Genomic DNA, 13,416 nt, shown 5'->3' with positions numbered 1-13,416 from the left:
CGTGCCATGGATGTGCATCCCACAAATCTCCATCAACTGCAAGATGCTATCCTATCAATATGGGCCAACATTTCTAAAGAATAAGGGTGTCACGATTTCGATTTTAAATCGAAATCGATCGAAATTAATGCTCAATCTCGATTATCGAATCAATGTCACGGCAGCTCGGCTTGCCTGTAATAGGTAAAACTCCTTTTCTCGAGAATATTGAAGCCTTTATTTTAAAACACATTGCAGCGAGAGCATCATATCTCGTCTGAGCGAGCTGATTGTCTGTGCTGCGGCAACTGCACGAACCTATGGCGAGTTAGCAGTGGCGTACGGTCCAATGGGAGCGCATGGCGCCCTGCCAACCTCGAGCGCGCCAATTTGGACGTGGCTGGAGAGCAGGGGCGTAGCACCAAATTTTGGGCCCTGGGTACAAACCATCTTGCTGGGCCCCCGTACCAAATACCATAGTGATACCAATGCATTTAGATACGTATTGCATTTTTATCATAAAACACTTAAAATGTAAACAAAATAAGCCACACTCTGATTAATATATTTTTGTTTTATTGTCAAAAGTACAAGTTAGGCCTAATTGATGATTATTTGTCTGTTTAGAAATAAATGCAGACTATAGAATCACAGGGTACACTAACCGCCAAACTAGACATTCAGTCTTTGAATTACGTTTTTAAAATAAGTCATTTTCAATCATTAAGATGTGCATTAAGAGAACAATTCTGTACTTAATGTAAGAGCGTGCGCGAGCTAATTTGCATGCGGTAAAATAGGCGCTAATTTTTTTGCGGGTGTTAGATTTTGACAATGGAGGGAAATATACAGTGTTTTCATGTAAACATCTGATTTTTGCAGTGTAAGATTACGGTTAACGCCTTTAAATATTACATAAATGTATTATGTATTTTTTATTAAACTTATTGAGTGTAGGCCTATAAATCAGCAGCAAAAAGTAATTCTTGAAAAAATCTGCACAGTAATTTTATCAAATCTACACGTTAATAAAAACAAATTGCTATTAGTACTCTTATAAAATTCAATTAGGCAATCATACATTTCTCAATTTTATATTTATATATTAATGTCAAGAATTTAGAAGTGTATTTATATAGCCTACGCTACACTACACAGAAATAATACACAATTAAATTATGCTTATTTTAAATGCATTGAGCAGGCTAGGTATAAAAAAAATAGGCTTTTAATAATCTTTCAGTGCGCAAAACCATGATAATATGAAACGCTTCAAAACAGAGCGCGTATGCGCATCGCGGGTGCAGAATGATGTGCTCAAAGCGACATGGAGTCACAGCAAGTGTGCATTTAAAAGTTCACGGCACAAAGCGAAGACATGTCGAGCGCACACATTCTAGTGTTTATCTGTCCAACAGTTTATTGATCATTTGTTTCTTCAGTTTTAAATTCCAGTTATTGTGCGTTTGATGCCGATTCATAGTCCTTGTGCTGTTTGTGATCTAACAGGCACACGGTAGCGAGTCGTTTAAAAACAGCAACAAACTCCAACAAAATAAAGTCATTTTATGCAAATCCACAGCCTTTTCTCTACAGATCAAGCATTATAATGTTAATATATCATATTGGAGAGAGTTTTACCGTGCATCCTGCTGTAACCGGCAGAGGCGCGCGCACTATTTGAATAACTGTTACTGAATGGAGATTGACAGCCGCAGAGGAGGGAAAACGTACTCGGTTACTAACGTAACCTCGGTTCTCTCTAGAAGAGGGAACGAGTATTGCGTAAGTAGCTTACGCATCGGGAAAGTCTTCTTTCTTCGAGATCTGAAGCCAAAAAATTATCCTTAATTTTGTATTCATTGTCAACGCAGTGCAGCAGCCGACAGACCTAGGCAGGCTGTATAAGCGTGCTCATTGGCTGCTCGGCTGCAACTGCTTAAGCCTATCGGTGAGCGCTATGAACGCGGCAACCAATGAGGGCGCTTCGCGCCCTCCGCGCCCTTCTAACCGTCAGAATGGGCGTGGCCAGCGTGTATATATTCAGCGCTCACAGGCTAAAATTCTGGTTTTCGCAGTCTGAAGCGCAAAAGCTCGTGGCGCGACACGGCAGGTTACGCAATACTCGTTCCCTCTTCTAGAGAGAACCGAGGTTACGTTAGTAACCGAGTACGTTCTCTTACGAGAGGTTCTCTCGTATTGCGTAAGTAGCTTACGCATCGGGAACCCTTTGTCAACGCCGTGTGCGCCGAGCATCCAGCCCATGAATCCCAGGGGAACCGGGGAAAACACTCTGCTGGAAAATGTGGCCGGTCGAGAGACGGGCCAGCGTAGTACATGCACTTCATGCAGCATATGAAATAGAGCGGCGCGGCCGGTCTATAAACATAGCAGTACAACAGTAGGGCCGGCGGAGCGAGCCCAAACAGTACATAAGCACTCATAAGGGTAGGAGAAAACGACATAGTCGGTCTCACATGAAGAGAAAAATTCCCACGCGGCAGAGAATAATGCGGGCGGCCAGCAGCGCGGGCCAGCACCGATAACAGCGCGTAACGGGAAATAGGAAACAGAACGGATCAGCCGGTCTGAGTCAAACACTTCACCCTGAGTAGTTACCAGAATAGCGCCAGCATATGAACGTAGTCTGCACACGGGAGCTGGGCAGAGCATACATGTCACTTATACTGACAATATTTTTGCCTGTAGGGCAGGAACTTCCAGGTTATAAAACCTCACGAATGTAGACGGGGAGGCCCAGCCCGCCGCCATACAAATGTCGTGGATAGAAATTCCGCTGGACCAGGCCCACGACGAGGCCATGCCTCTAGTGGAATGGGCTCTGATGCCCAGAGGGCACTGCAGGTGTTTGGAGGCATAAGCTGCTGCTATCGCGTCCACTATCCACCTGGACAAGCTCTGCTTCGAGGGGGCAAGACCCTTGGTGCGTCCGCCGAAGGAAACAAAGAGCTGCTCTGAACGCCTGAAAGCGGCGGAGCGCGTGATGTAAACTCTCAGCGCCCGGACAGGGCATAGGAGGTTATCACTGTCCCCACCATCGGATGCTGGCAGAGCCGAGAGGGAAATAACTTGTGCCCTAAACGGGGTTCCAATCGCTTTGGGGATGTAACCGTGCCTCGGTCTGAGAATGACTTTCGAGTCATTCGGCCCGAACTCGAGACATGCAGGGCTAACAGATAGCGCGTGCAAATCACCCACTCGTTTGACTGAAGACAGAGCTATCAGAAAAACGGTTTTAAGCGACAGATACTTTAGATCCGCGGATTCAAGCGGTTCAAAGGGAAAAGCCTTTAGGGCCGCCAGGACCAAGGACAGATCCCACGAGGGAACCGAGGGGGGCCGCGGGGGGTTCATCCGTCTAGCTCCTCTGAGGAAGCGGATAATGAGCTCATTCCTTCCCATTGCCCGGCCGAGCGTCGTCTCAGCGAACGCTGTAATAGCGGCCACATATACTTTGAGCGTGGAAGGGGATCTGCCCTTTTCCAACAGCTCTTGCAAGGAGGAGAGCACCCGCGGAACCCCGCATGCGCGCGGATCCAGGTTTTGAGTAGCGCACCATTTAGAAAACACCGACCATTTAGACGCGTAGAGCCGTCTCGTGGAGGGGGCTCTAGACTGCGTGATCGTGTTCACGACCCCTTCTGACAGGTCAACGGGTATCCGTTGATCACCCATGCATGCAGCGACCAGCGCTCTGGATGGGGATGCCAGATCGATCCAGCGGCTTGGGAGAGGAGATCCTTTCTCACCGGGATCGGCCATGGGGGTGAGTGCGACAGCCTCACTAGCTCTGGGTACCAAGTTTGGTTTTCCCATCGCGGGGCTATAAGCAGCACTGAGTGGTGCGTTTCTCTGATCCTCTAAATGACCTGTGGCAACAGGGAGATCGGAGGAAAAGCATACAGCGGGAGGCTGGGCCATGTCTGGGACAGCGCGTCTTCGCTCTTCAAATAAAACTTCAGGCATTGAGCATTGTCTTTCGACGCAAAGAGGTCGATTTCCGCTCTGCCGAATAGGCGCCAGAGAAACTGGACTGTCTGGAGGTGCAGAGACCATTCTCCCGGGGGAATGTTGTCCCTGGACAGTCTGTCTGGACCGACATTCAGGTGGCCCGGTACGTGCGCGGCTTTCAGCGAGCGCAGCGAGCGGTAAGCCCACACGAGAAGGCGTTCTGTCAGCCTGCACAGATTCCTGGATCTGACACCGCCCTGTCGGTTCACATAGGATACCACGGACATGTTGTCCGAGCGGACTAGCACATGGTGATCCCGTATGAATGGGAGGAAGCGCCTGAGCGCGTTCTCGACCGCTATCATCTCCAAACAGTTTATGTGGAGGCATTTTTCCCGGTCTGACCATAGGCCAAAAGCCGGTTTGCCCTCGAACAGAGCGCCCCAGCCTGAGGTGGAAGCGTCCGTCGAGATAATTTTGCGGTGTGAGATAGCTCCCATTGTCACTCCCCGCTGGTACCAGTCGGCCGCTAACCAGGGCTTCAGAGCTGAAACGCAGCTCTGAGTCACTCTGATGCGAATACCGCCGGAAGCCCATGCTCTGTGAGGCACTCGGGCATTCAGCCAGCATTGTAGCGGGCGCATTCGTAAAAGACCCAGCCGAAGCACTGCTGCGGCTGAGGCCATACAACCCAGTAGCCTCTGAAATGTTTTGAGAGGTACGGTGCTGCCCGGCCGGAGAGACGCGGCCAGGCGTCGAATGCAGCGCGCGCTGTGTCGACAGACGGGCCGTGTACTGATATACCTGACCGTCGAAGGCGAATCTCAAGAATGGCCTGTGACGGGGTATTATCAGGATCTGAAAAGCACGCGTCTTTTAGATCGAGAGATATAAACCAGTCCCTCGGGCGAATTTGCGCGAGAATTTGTCTGGTTGTGAGCATTTTGAACGGTCTTCTCATAAGAGCCTCGTTCAAACGTCTCAGATCCAAAATTGGTCTGAGTGCTCCGTCCTTCTTGGGAACGAGGAAATAACGGCTGTAAAAGCCCGACTCGCTCATGGAAGGGGAAACCGGTTCCATAGCCCTTTTGCACAGAAGTGTATTTCTGCTCGAAGTAGATGTGCTACTTCCCCATTCACTCTGGTCTCGATACGCGCTTGAAAGCGCGGAGGGCGGCGAGCGAACTGCAGAGTATAACCCTGTTTTACTGTGCTTAGCACCCGTTCTGATGCGCCTGGAATAGTTTCCCACGCTTTTGCGTGTGCAGCCAGGGGCAGAATGGCCTCCGGGCTCCGATCGCCGCGCATCGCGGGCTCGAGAGCTCGAAACGGAGGGGCGGGCGCGGCGCGCGCGCTCTTGGTGCTTAGATACGGCAGATCGCACGCAGCGATAGCTGGCCGTTTTACACACAGTGTCCCGGTGGCTTTAGACGGGGAACATAAAGTGTGAGGTGCGACGCGCGATGGCGGCGTCGGGGCGAAAATGTTCGTTAGTATGTGTGAGCGCTCGAGGGCGGGCACAGGAGTTACATTCAGGGGCGGGCGCGGCGCGCGCGCTCTTGGTGGTTAGATACGGCGGATCGCACGTAGCGATAGCTGGCCGTTTTACACACAGTGTCCCGGTGGCTTTGGACGGGGAACATATAGTGTGAGGCGCGAAAATGTATGTGTGAGCGCTCGAGGGCGGGCACAGGACTCACATTTAAAACATGACCGGTCGTGCAAGGCCGTGTGACAGAGCGGGCAGTGAGTAGGTGTGGGCACGGAGAAGTGGACACGTGACCTACTTTTAACACTAAAGCGGCTTTTGCCTGCTTCATGAGAGTGGGCTCTGTGAGAGACACGGGATGTATAGTGCTTGTGTACAGGGGTGAGCACAGAACGTGGGCACATTCACTGTACTAGAAACACATACGGCGTCAGCCGTGCAACCAGACATTATGCTCTTTTGACATTTTCTGGGTTGCCGTGAGAACGGCGGATGCGCGCAGGCGAGCGAGTAGATACCGGCTCGTTGACTGCGGGGTAAACAGCTGCAGTAGCCGTGGCAACGGGGACTGACAGAGCGTTAAGCTTCGACGGTGGTCCAGCCGCAGGGCTGCGGGATTTAACCGTCTTTTCTTCTCTCGTGTTTAGACGCTCAAAAAATACTCGAGCACTCTGAGAAGGTGTGGTGCGAGGGGCGGGTTCGCTTTCTGTAAGTAAGAAAGACTGGCCGCGAGCTCGGAGAAGCAAGCAGCATAAATTTTATTTACCCCGAGAGCTGGGATCGAACGCGGGTCTCTCGCATGAAAGCGTATGATTCTGCCACTGAGCCACAGGGGAATCACATAGGCTTTCAGTTAGCGCGAGCATATAAAAAGCGACCTCTTGTGTCGCGTCGGCGTTCGTTTGCAGGCGAGCCTGTGTTTAAAACAGGCTCGTTTACTGCAATAGTAATATTTCCAGTCGCCTGAACTTAAGAGGGGACTGAGAAATGTGTGAGGATTGGCGGTTGTCCAGCCGTAGCGAGACTAACACACTCTCTTCTCTTTTCGCCGGTGAGTGAGGCGCGCCCGCTGAACGCTGCTCGTGACCGTCCGCTTTGTCATCCCTTGAACGGCGCAATCTGCACGGCCCAACGAGGGAGAGAGCGGGCTTGTTTTCTGTATGTAAGAAAAACTGGCCGCGAGCTCGGAGAAGCGAACAGCATAAACTTTAACTGCCGCGAGAGCGGGGATCGAACCCGGGTCTCTAGCTTGACAGTCTAGGATTCCGCCACTGAGCCACAGGGGAGAATACATTAGTACGCGGTTAGCGTCATCATGTCTTGTGACAGCGTTTGCTTGCAGGCGAGCGTGTATTTATAACAGGCTCGTATACTGCAATAGTAACAATTCCAGTCGCCTGAACTTAAGAGGGGACTGAGAAATGTGTGAGAATGGAGGTTATAGTCCAGGCCACGGCGGGACGAAAACACTCTGTTCCCCTTTCACCAGTGACGCGCGAGGACGGAGTAGCTTTCTTGTAACGTAAAGAAAGCTCAGACCGTCCGCTCCTGCCATCCCTTGTGAGCGGCGCAGTTTGCGCGGCTCGAACAGAGGGAGAGGAAACTCGCTCCGAGACCGTCCGCTCCTGCCATCCCTCGTGAGCGGCGTATTGCACGGCTCGAACAGAGGGAGAGGAAACTCGCTCCGAGACCGTCCGCTCCTGCCATCCCTCGTGAGCGGCTCAGTTTGCGCGGCTCGAACAGAGGGAGAGGAAACTCGCTCCGAGACCGTCCGCTTCTGCCATCCCTCGTGAGCGGCTCAGTTTGCGCGGCTCGAACAGAGGGAGAGGAAACTCGCTCCGAGACCGTCCGCTTCTGCCATCCCTTGTGAGCGGCGTATTGCACGGCTCGAACAGAGGGAGAGTACGGGTATCTATCACATTCGCCTCATCTCCTGACGCGGCGGCGGCGCGGGCAGAGCCGGCGGTTGAGCGGCCGGGAGGGAGAGGGCGAGAGAGAGCTCGAGGGAGAGGTTCCGGCGAGCTCCTCAGTCACAACAGTCTCCGGTGGTCGCTGCGAGCGGCGCTTCTTATTGCGCGGCCCGGCAGGGACAGGCGGAGCGACAGCTTGGTCGAAAGCTTCAAGTCGAGCCCGCAGGGTCGACATTGAAAGCTCTTCGCACTCGGAGAGTGCGGTGGCGGCGTGCCCGCGGCCCAGTCGGAGAGCGCAGAGAGGTGGCGGTCTCCGTAGCTGAGCGGGGCGCGGCACGAGCCGCAAAAACGAGGCGTTTTTACAAAAACGCCTCGTGCTCTTTTAGAGTACACACAGAAACAGTAATAATGTAAAGGATATGTCGCCGGATAGCGTAGCAGGCACGGATGGCTGAAGGCGGCGAAGACGGCCGGCTTCCTCAGGCGCTGTCCTAAGCTTGCTGGTCGCTGGTTTCAACGGCGGCGGCTCTCAAGATCCAGCGATGCGAAGAGCGTCGCTGAAGACAAGAAAATCAGAATTTTAGCCTGTGAGCGCTGAATATATACACGCTGGCCACGCCCATTCTGACGGTTAGAAGGGCGCGGAGGGCGCGAAGCGCCCTCATTGGTTGCCGCGTTCATAGCGCTCACCGATAGGCTTAAGCAGTTGCAGCCGAGCAGCCAATGAGCACGCTTATACAGCCTGCCTAGGTCTGTCGGCTGCTGCACTGCGTTGACAATGAATACAAAATTAAGGATAATTTTTTGGCTTCAGATCTCGAAGAAAGAAGACTTTCCCGATGCGTAAGCTACTTACGCAATACGAGAGAACCTCTCGTAAGAGAACGAGTTTCCGTAAACTTTAATGATGTAATACGACATCTGTCCCTCACATTAAGCTATGGAATGGCCTCAGATGACTTTGCCACTATAAAGTATTGGTATATTATTCAAACGGTATATTATTACGAAGATAAATGTATGCTATTCTACCTGGAGTAGATATGTTAAAACAATGTCAATGCTCGATGATGCATTTGGAGCTCACCTTTCTTTTCAAAAAACTGAGTGAGCAACTGCTTGCCCTCATTTGCCTTTCTCTCTTTAATCTTCTTTTCTTTTCGTTTTTGAGCCCCTTATTTTCCTTCCTTAAGGAAAGACATGACTCTTCCCCTGTCTTCCTAATTCCCATCACAGCTCACTCCAGCTCCTCCTGTCTCTCATCAACTGATTCACCGCGGGTCCGTAGCTGAAGCACCTGACCTGCGGGTCGTACCATTTACATTGATTCGAGAGGGGTGGTGGGGCCCTGCACAGCATGAAAATGACTTTTTTATACCAAACCAGTGCCTAACTACAAGTTTAGTTTTGCACAGGAACTTTTTTATTTGTACATAAATGCTATACAAATGTTAGTGCATGTATATGTTTGTATAGAAAACTGACTTCTAAGGGCCCCCCCCCTGCCTCGGGCCCTGGGTACTCGGTACCCTTTATCCCCCCAGTCCGACGCCCCTGCTGGAGAGTATAATTCACAATAAAACTCGCCAAAGGATTTTAGGTTTAAATCGACTGAAGCGAAGTACCTGATATGAGCGAAATAGCACGGCAAGGCAAAGCAGTACTCGTTCCCTTATCTCTAAGGGAACCGAGGTTACGCAAGTAACCAAGTAGCCTACGTTCCCTTACGAGAACGTTCTCTCATACTGCGTTGCAAACGCTGTGGGAACCCAATTTAAAACGCCGTGCTATTCGCCTGTGACTGCTCTGAGGAGTCCAGGGAGCCCCGGGACTATAATAGCCAGGTAATAGGTTATATTGTTTAAGTTTCCAATTGACTGAAGATATAAGTTATTGTTACATTATGTTGTTAATAAACATTTTAAATTTGACAATGTAGTGTGTGGTATTGCGAACAAAGGTCAGATATTATTATATTGCATAAAAGTCTTAAAATGGCATAGCTTGTGCTTTCAATTTATTTTTTTAAAATCGAGAATCGAATCGAACCGTGACTTTAGAATCGAAAATGTAATCGAATCGAGGATTTGGAGAATCGTGATACCCTTACTAAAGAATGCTTTCAGCACCTTGTTGAATGAATCAATGCCACGTAGAATTAAGGCAGTTCTGAAGGCGAAAGGGGGTCAAACACAGTATTAGTATGGTGTTCCTAATAATCCTTTAGGTGAGTGTATGTCTGGTAAGTATATAGCTAGTTGGAAAACAGTTTAGCTTACCTGTTTCTGGCAACATTTGATGGTAGAATGGTAGAATCTTGAGGTAAATGTTTGTGTAGACAAATAGATCAAGTTAATCTGTTGTGTGATTGTGTGATTCACTCCTTTATAAAGTTTTGTTCAGACTGTACTGTTGACACCTGCTGTGATCATCTTCTCTGGATCTGCTGCCTCAATCTGCTGCCAAATCACAGCTGCGCTGACACAACAGTGCCCCTTGTGGTGTGATACTCTTGTGGTATTTATTGATTATTATTTTTTAATGATCATGCTTGCACATAAGTTGGATTATATTGCACATTTGGCCAAAATTACAATAGGTAACGGAAGAAAATGGAAGCACTTTGGGGGAAAAAATCCGCTTTTACCACTTTTAAGAATATAGTGTTAAAATGGACAAAAAAACATTTTCTAAGCTGACAACCTGGCTAGAACACATGTTGAGGGGATAAATATTAATACTTGATAGGTTGTATACTTGTACCAAAAAGTGTCCGACAAAGTTTTAATATCAGTTTTGGCCCCCTGACTAAAATAGAATGATCTATGTATTATCCTCAATTCAGTTTGAAGTTAATTAGCTGTATGTCTTTTGAAAGTAATTAAAAAAATCTCATTTGCTGATCAAACATAGGCTACAGGTTAATAGCTACCTACATTTATAGTATTGAGGTTCGCATCACTTTTCCCAGACGTGATTTTGACAGTCAGAGACGTCTCGTGTTGTATAAACATTAATTTTAGCGTTTGAGGAGGGAAATTGTGATGGAAAATGCATCAGTTGGAAGTCAAGACGATACCGTTTCATTCTTACCTCTATAGTCCGAAAAGTCCATTCAGGTAAAACTTGATAGGTTAAACAATTAGCAAACTGGCAATATGAGGATGCGCAATGATAGAGCATTAAACATGTTATGTGCGGCATTCGTCCAATCAATGCAAATCTATTCAAACAAGAATGTTAACCCAGGGTTTAGGAATGTAACCAAAGTGTGAGACGTCAATTTACGAATACTTAAAGGTGACGTCACTTCTTGTTGACGTTCAAAGTATTGTCAAACAAACAAAATGGAGGCTAGCTCGACCCTCTCTCCTCCTCATCCCGTCCCCTCCCCCTCTCTTCCGTGCTTCCTGAAACAGTCATGAACCATAAAAAAATAAATAAAAAAAAAAACAGCAAAAACAGAGCTACCTGAATGTCTGATTGGAAGCCCTTCTGCCGGCGGAGTTCTCGCCACCTTTTGAACGCTTTTCCATTGTAAGTTCGGGACTTTGCGCGTTCCTTCTCCTTTTCCCTATTCTTTGTTATTTGTTCATCGTAACGTCGTCTCTTTGGTCGTGTGTCGGCCATATCAAAATTCTCAAGAATATAAAATTTTAACATTAGTCGTTGTCTAGGACATCTCTCCTCTAGCTAACTTCCCTCTTCATGCTTCTCTTTCCTCCACTCCCCACACCCCCATTCATGTGCATGCGCAATAACCCCCCAACACCCACCCCCAAATCATTCATGTCGGTTATTGGCTGGAACACTGTTTGTTTTGTTTCGTGGTCCAGGCTGGGCCAGTTTGTTTTTGTTGCCGTTTGTGGAGCCTGGGCTGTCTACAGAGACCACGTTTACAGTGTGTTCAGGGGACAGGCAGCTAGCGGATAGTGAGGAGATGTTTGCTGTAATGTGACAAAAATTGTTTTGGCCTAAAAAAATGTGTGACATCGCTTAGAGCACCTTTAATTGTTAATCCTGGGTAAATTATGAGCAGTGTGAAATATGAAGCAAGAGGATCTCATTTACCTGGGCTTTATGACTAAAACTATTTCAGATTTTTATTTATAATTACATAAAAGGTCGTTATTGATCATATTTCATATTCAGCATTAATTAAACTAAAGCTGTCTGCCAAATGTTGTGGTGTATAGCATTGGCGGCTGGTGCTAAAAATGTTGGGGGGGGGGGGCGCAAAGAGACTGAATTAATGCAGGACTGAATATAGGCTAATTGTTAAATAACAATTTAACAGTTACAATAATGTATAGTTACTGCTTAGCTAAAAATGGAAAATTCCACATTTAAAGCATGCCATAAGGTAGAGTTGGGCAATGGCCAATTGCCAAAAAATAAGAATTTTTGGACTAAATGGCGATGTGGTATAATCTCAGTATTTACTTTTTTTTTATTTTTTTTTATAAAAAAAATAATCTGTATTTAATTTAAAAAATGTTTATTCATAACCTGATCAGATTTAAAGAAGTAGTTAAATTCACTAAACTTAAAAAGAAAATAAATAACAACAAAACTGATATCATAAAAATACACGTGAAAAATTACAAGTGTGAAACATTCCTATACCCGGGGATAAAAGGGGTTTAAAACGATGATAACCCGCAGTTAAACGCAGTGCAAAAAAACTTGACATGTTTTTGCCTCCTTGAATACAGTGCTAGAATATCCTGACCAAATGTGTTACCCATGTTTTAGCACGTAATATTATCTGATGGTTTGTTATGCTATTTTTTGCCATGTGCATATTTATGTAAATAATTACAGCAAGTGTATTTTGTCAGACATTAATAAACTACTGGTAGGTCATCCGGAGAGTCTAGGTCAGATTTTCAAAACTCTGGGACCCTCCTGAAACCCCAATTTCAAAGCAACTGCAAATTCATCGACAATACAGGGATAAAACACTTCTACTCACCCATATAAGTGAATAGAGATAAAAATGTATGACATTCATCCAGAACCAAACCTTTCCACCATCTCTAAAATGTTATGACCTTCTAAAAGCTGCCCAATTCAGAGTGAATACTTATTTTTATAGGTCAGTCCATTTAAATCTTCACAGCAAAATGTTTACAATGCAATTAGAAAAATCACATTCATTCTCAAATCGCATCTGTTCTCGAAGGTGCATGAAATTACTTATGTTTTGACATTACGGTCTCTCTCTGGTCCTGAATTACTTGAATGCTTTGGCATTAATAATATTATCATATTAATAATTTAGTAACATATGTTGAGGCAGAGGGTTAGGGTTTGGCTTCAGCTCTAATCCTCCAATGAACACTCAGCAGCCGTCAATGTCTGCAATCAAAGAGCACTTAAAAAAAAATATTCTAATGGAGTTTTACAAACTGTTCTCCAGTGATTCTGTTAGAAGTTAAATCTTTATGTAGCAGAATGAAAAATGTAGTAAAATTTAACACAGATATGCAAATACTGACTCTGTTCCAAAACCTAGAGAGCTGCCTTGGTGTCTACAGAAAACATCTGCCTTGTGATGCAGAATTCTAGCTAAAGGAAAGGTTTACACCGTGGGTGTGGTTAGTGAGGGGAAAACTAAAGACAAAGACGGGCGTCCCAACAATTGTTTTTATAGCCAGCAAGTCTGTGCATCATGCAAATGCAACTCAGTTTGCCGCTAACATGTTGGATATGAATATGAAGAAAAAAAAAAAAAATATATATATATATATATATATATATATATATATATATATATGAAGAGTTCAGATGCAAAAGCCTCTAAGTGCCATCTGAAATTTTCTTCTAGAATGATCATTTTTATAAAGCTTGTATATTTAAGTTAAGTAATTTCACTTAAATGACAATTAAAGCTAGGGTAGGTAATCCTGTTCAGAAACACTTTTTTTTTATACTGGGTGAAATGGTCCTTCCATCCTGAGAGTAGTCAATACATTATGTGTTCAGAAAAAGGAATGAAAAAAATCAGACCTCTGTAGCAGCTGGAGGACAGTAAAAACTCTGACCAATCACTGCCATTCGGTG

The sequence above is a fragment of the Scardinius erythrophthalmus genome (genome assembly GCF_964197995.2).
Source record: "Scardinius erythrophthalmus genome assembly, chromosome: 23".
Lineage (NCBI taxonomy): Eukaryota > Metazoa > Chordata > Actinopteri > Cypriniformes > Leuciscidae > Scardinius > Scardinius erythrophthalmus.
The sequence above is the reverse complement of the archived record's forward strand: the minus strand, read 5'-3'. Positions refer to the sequence as shown.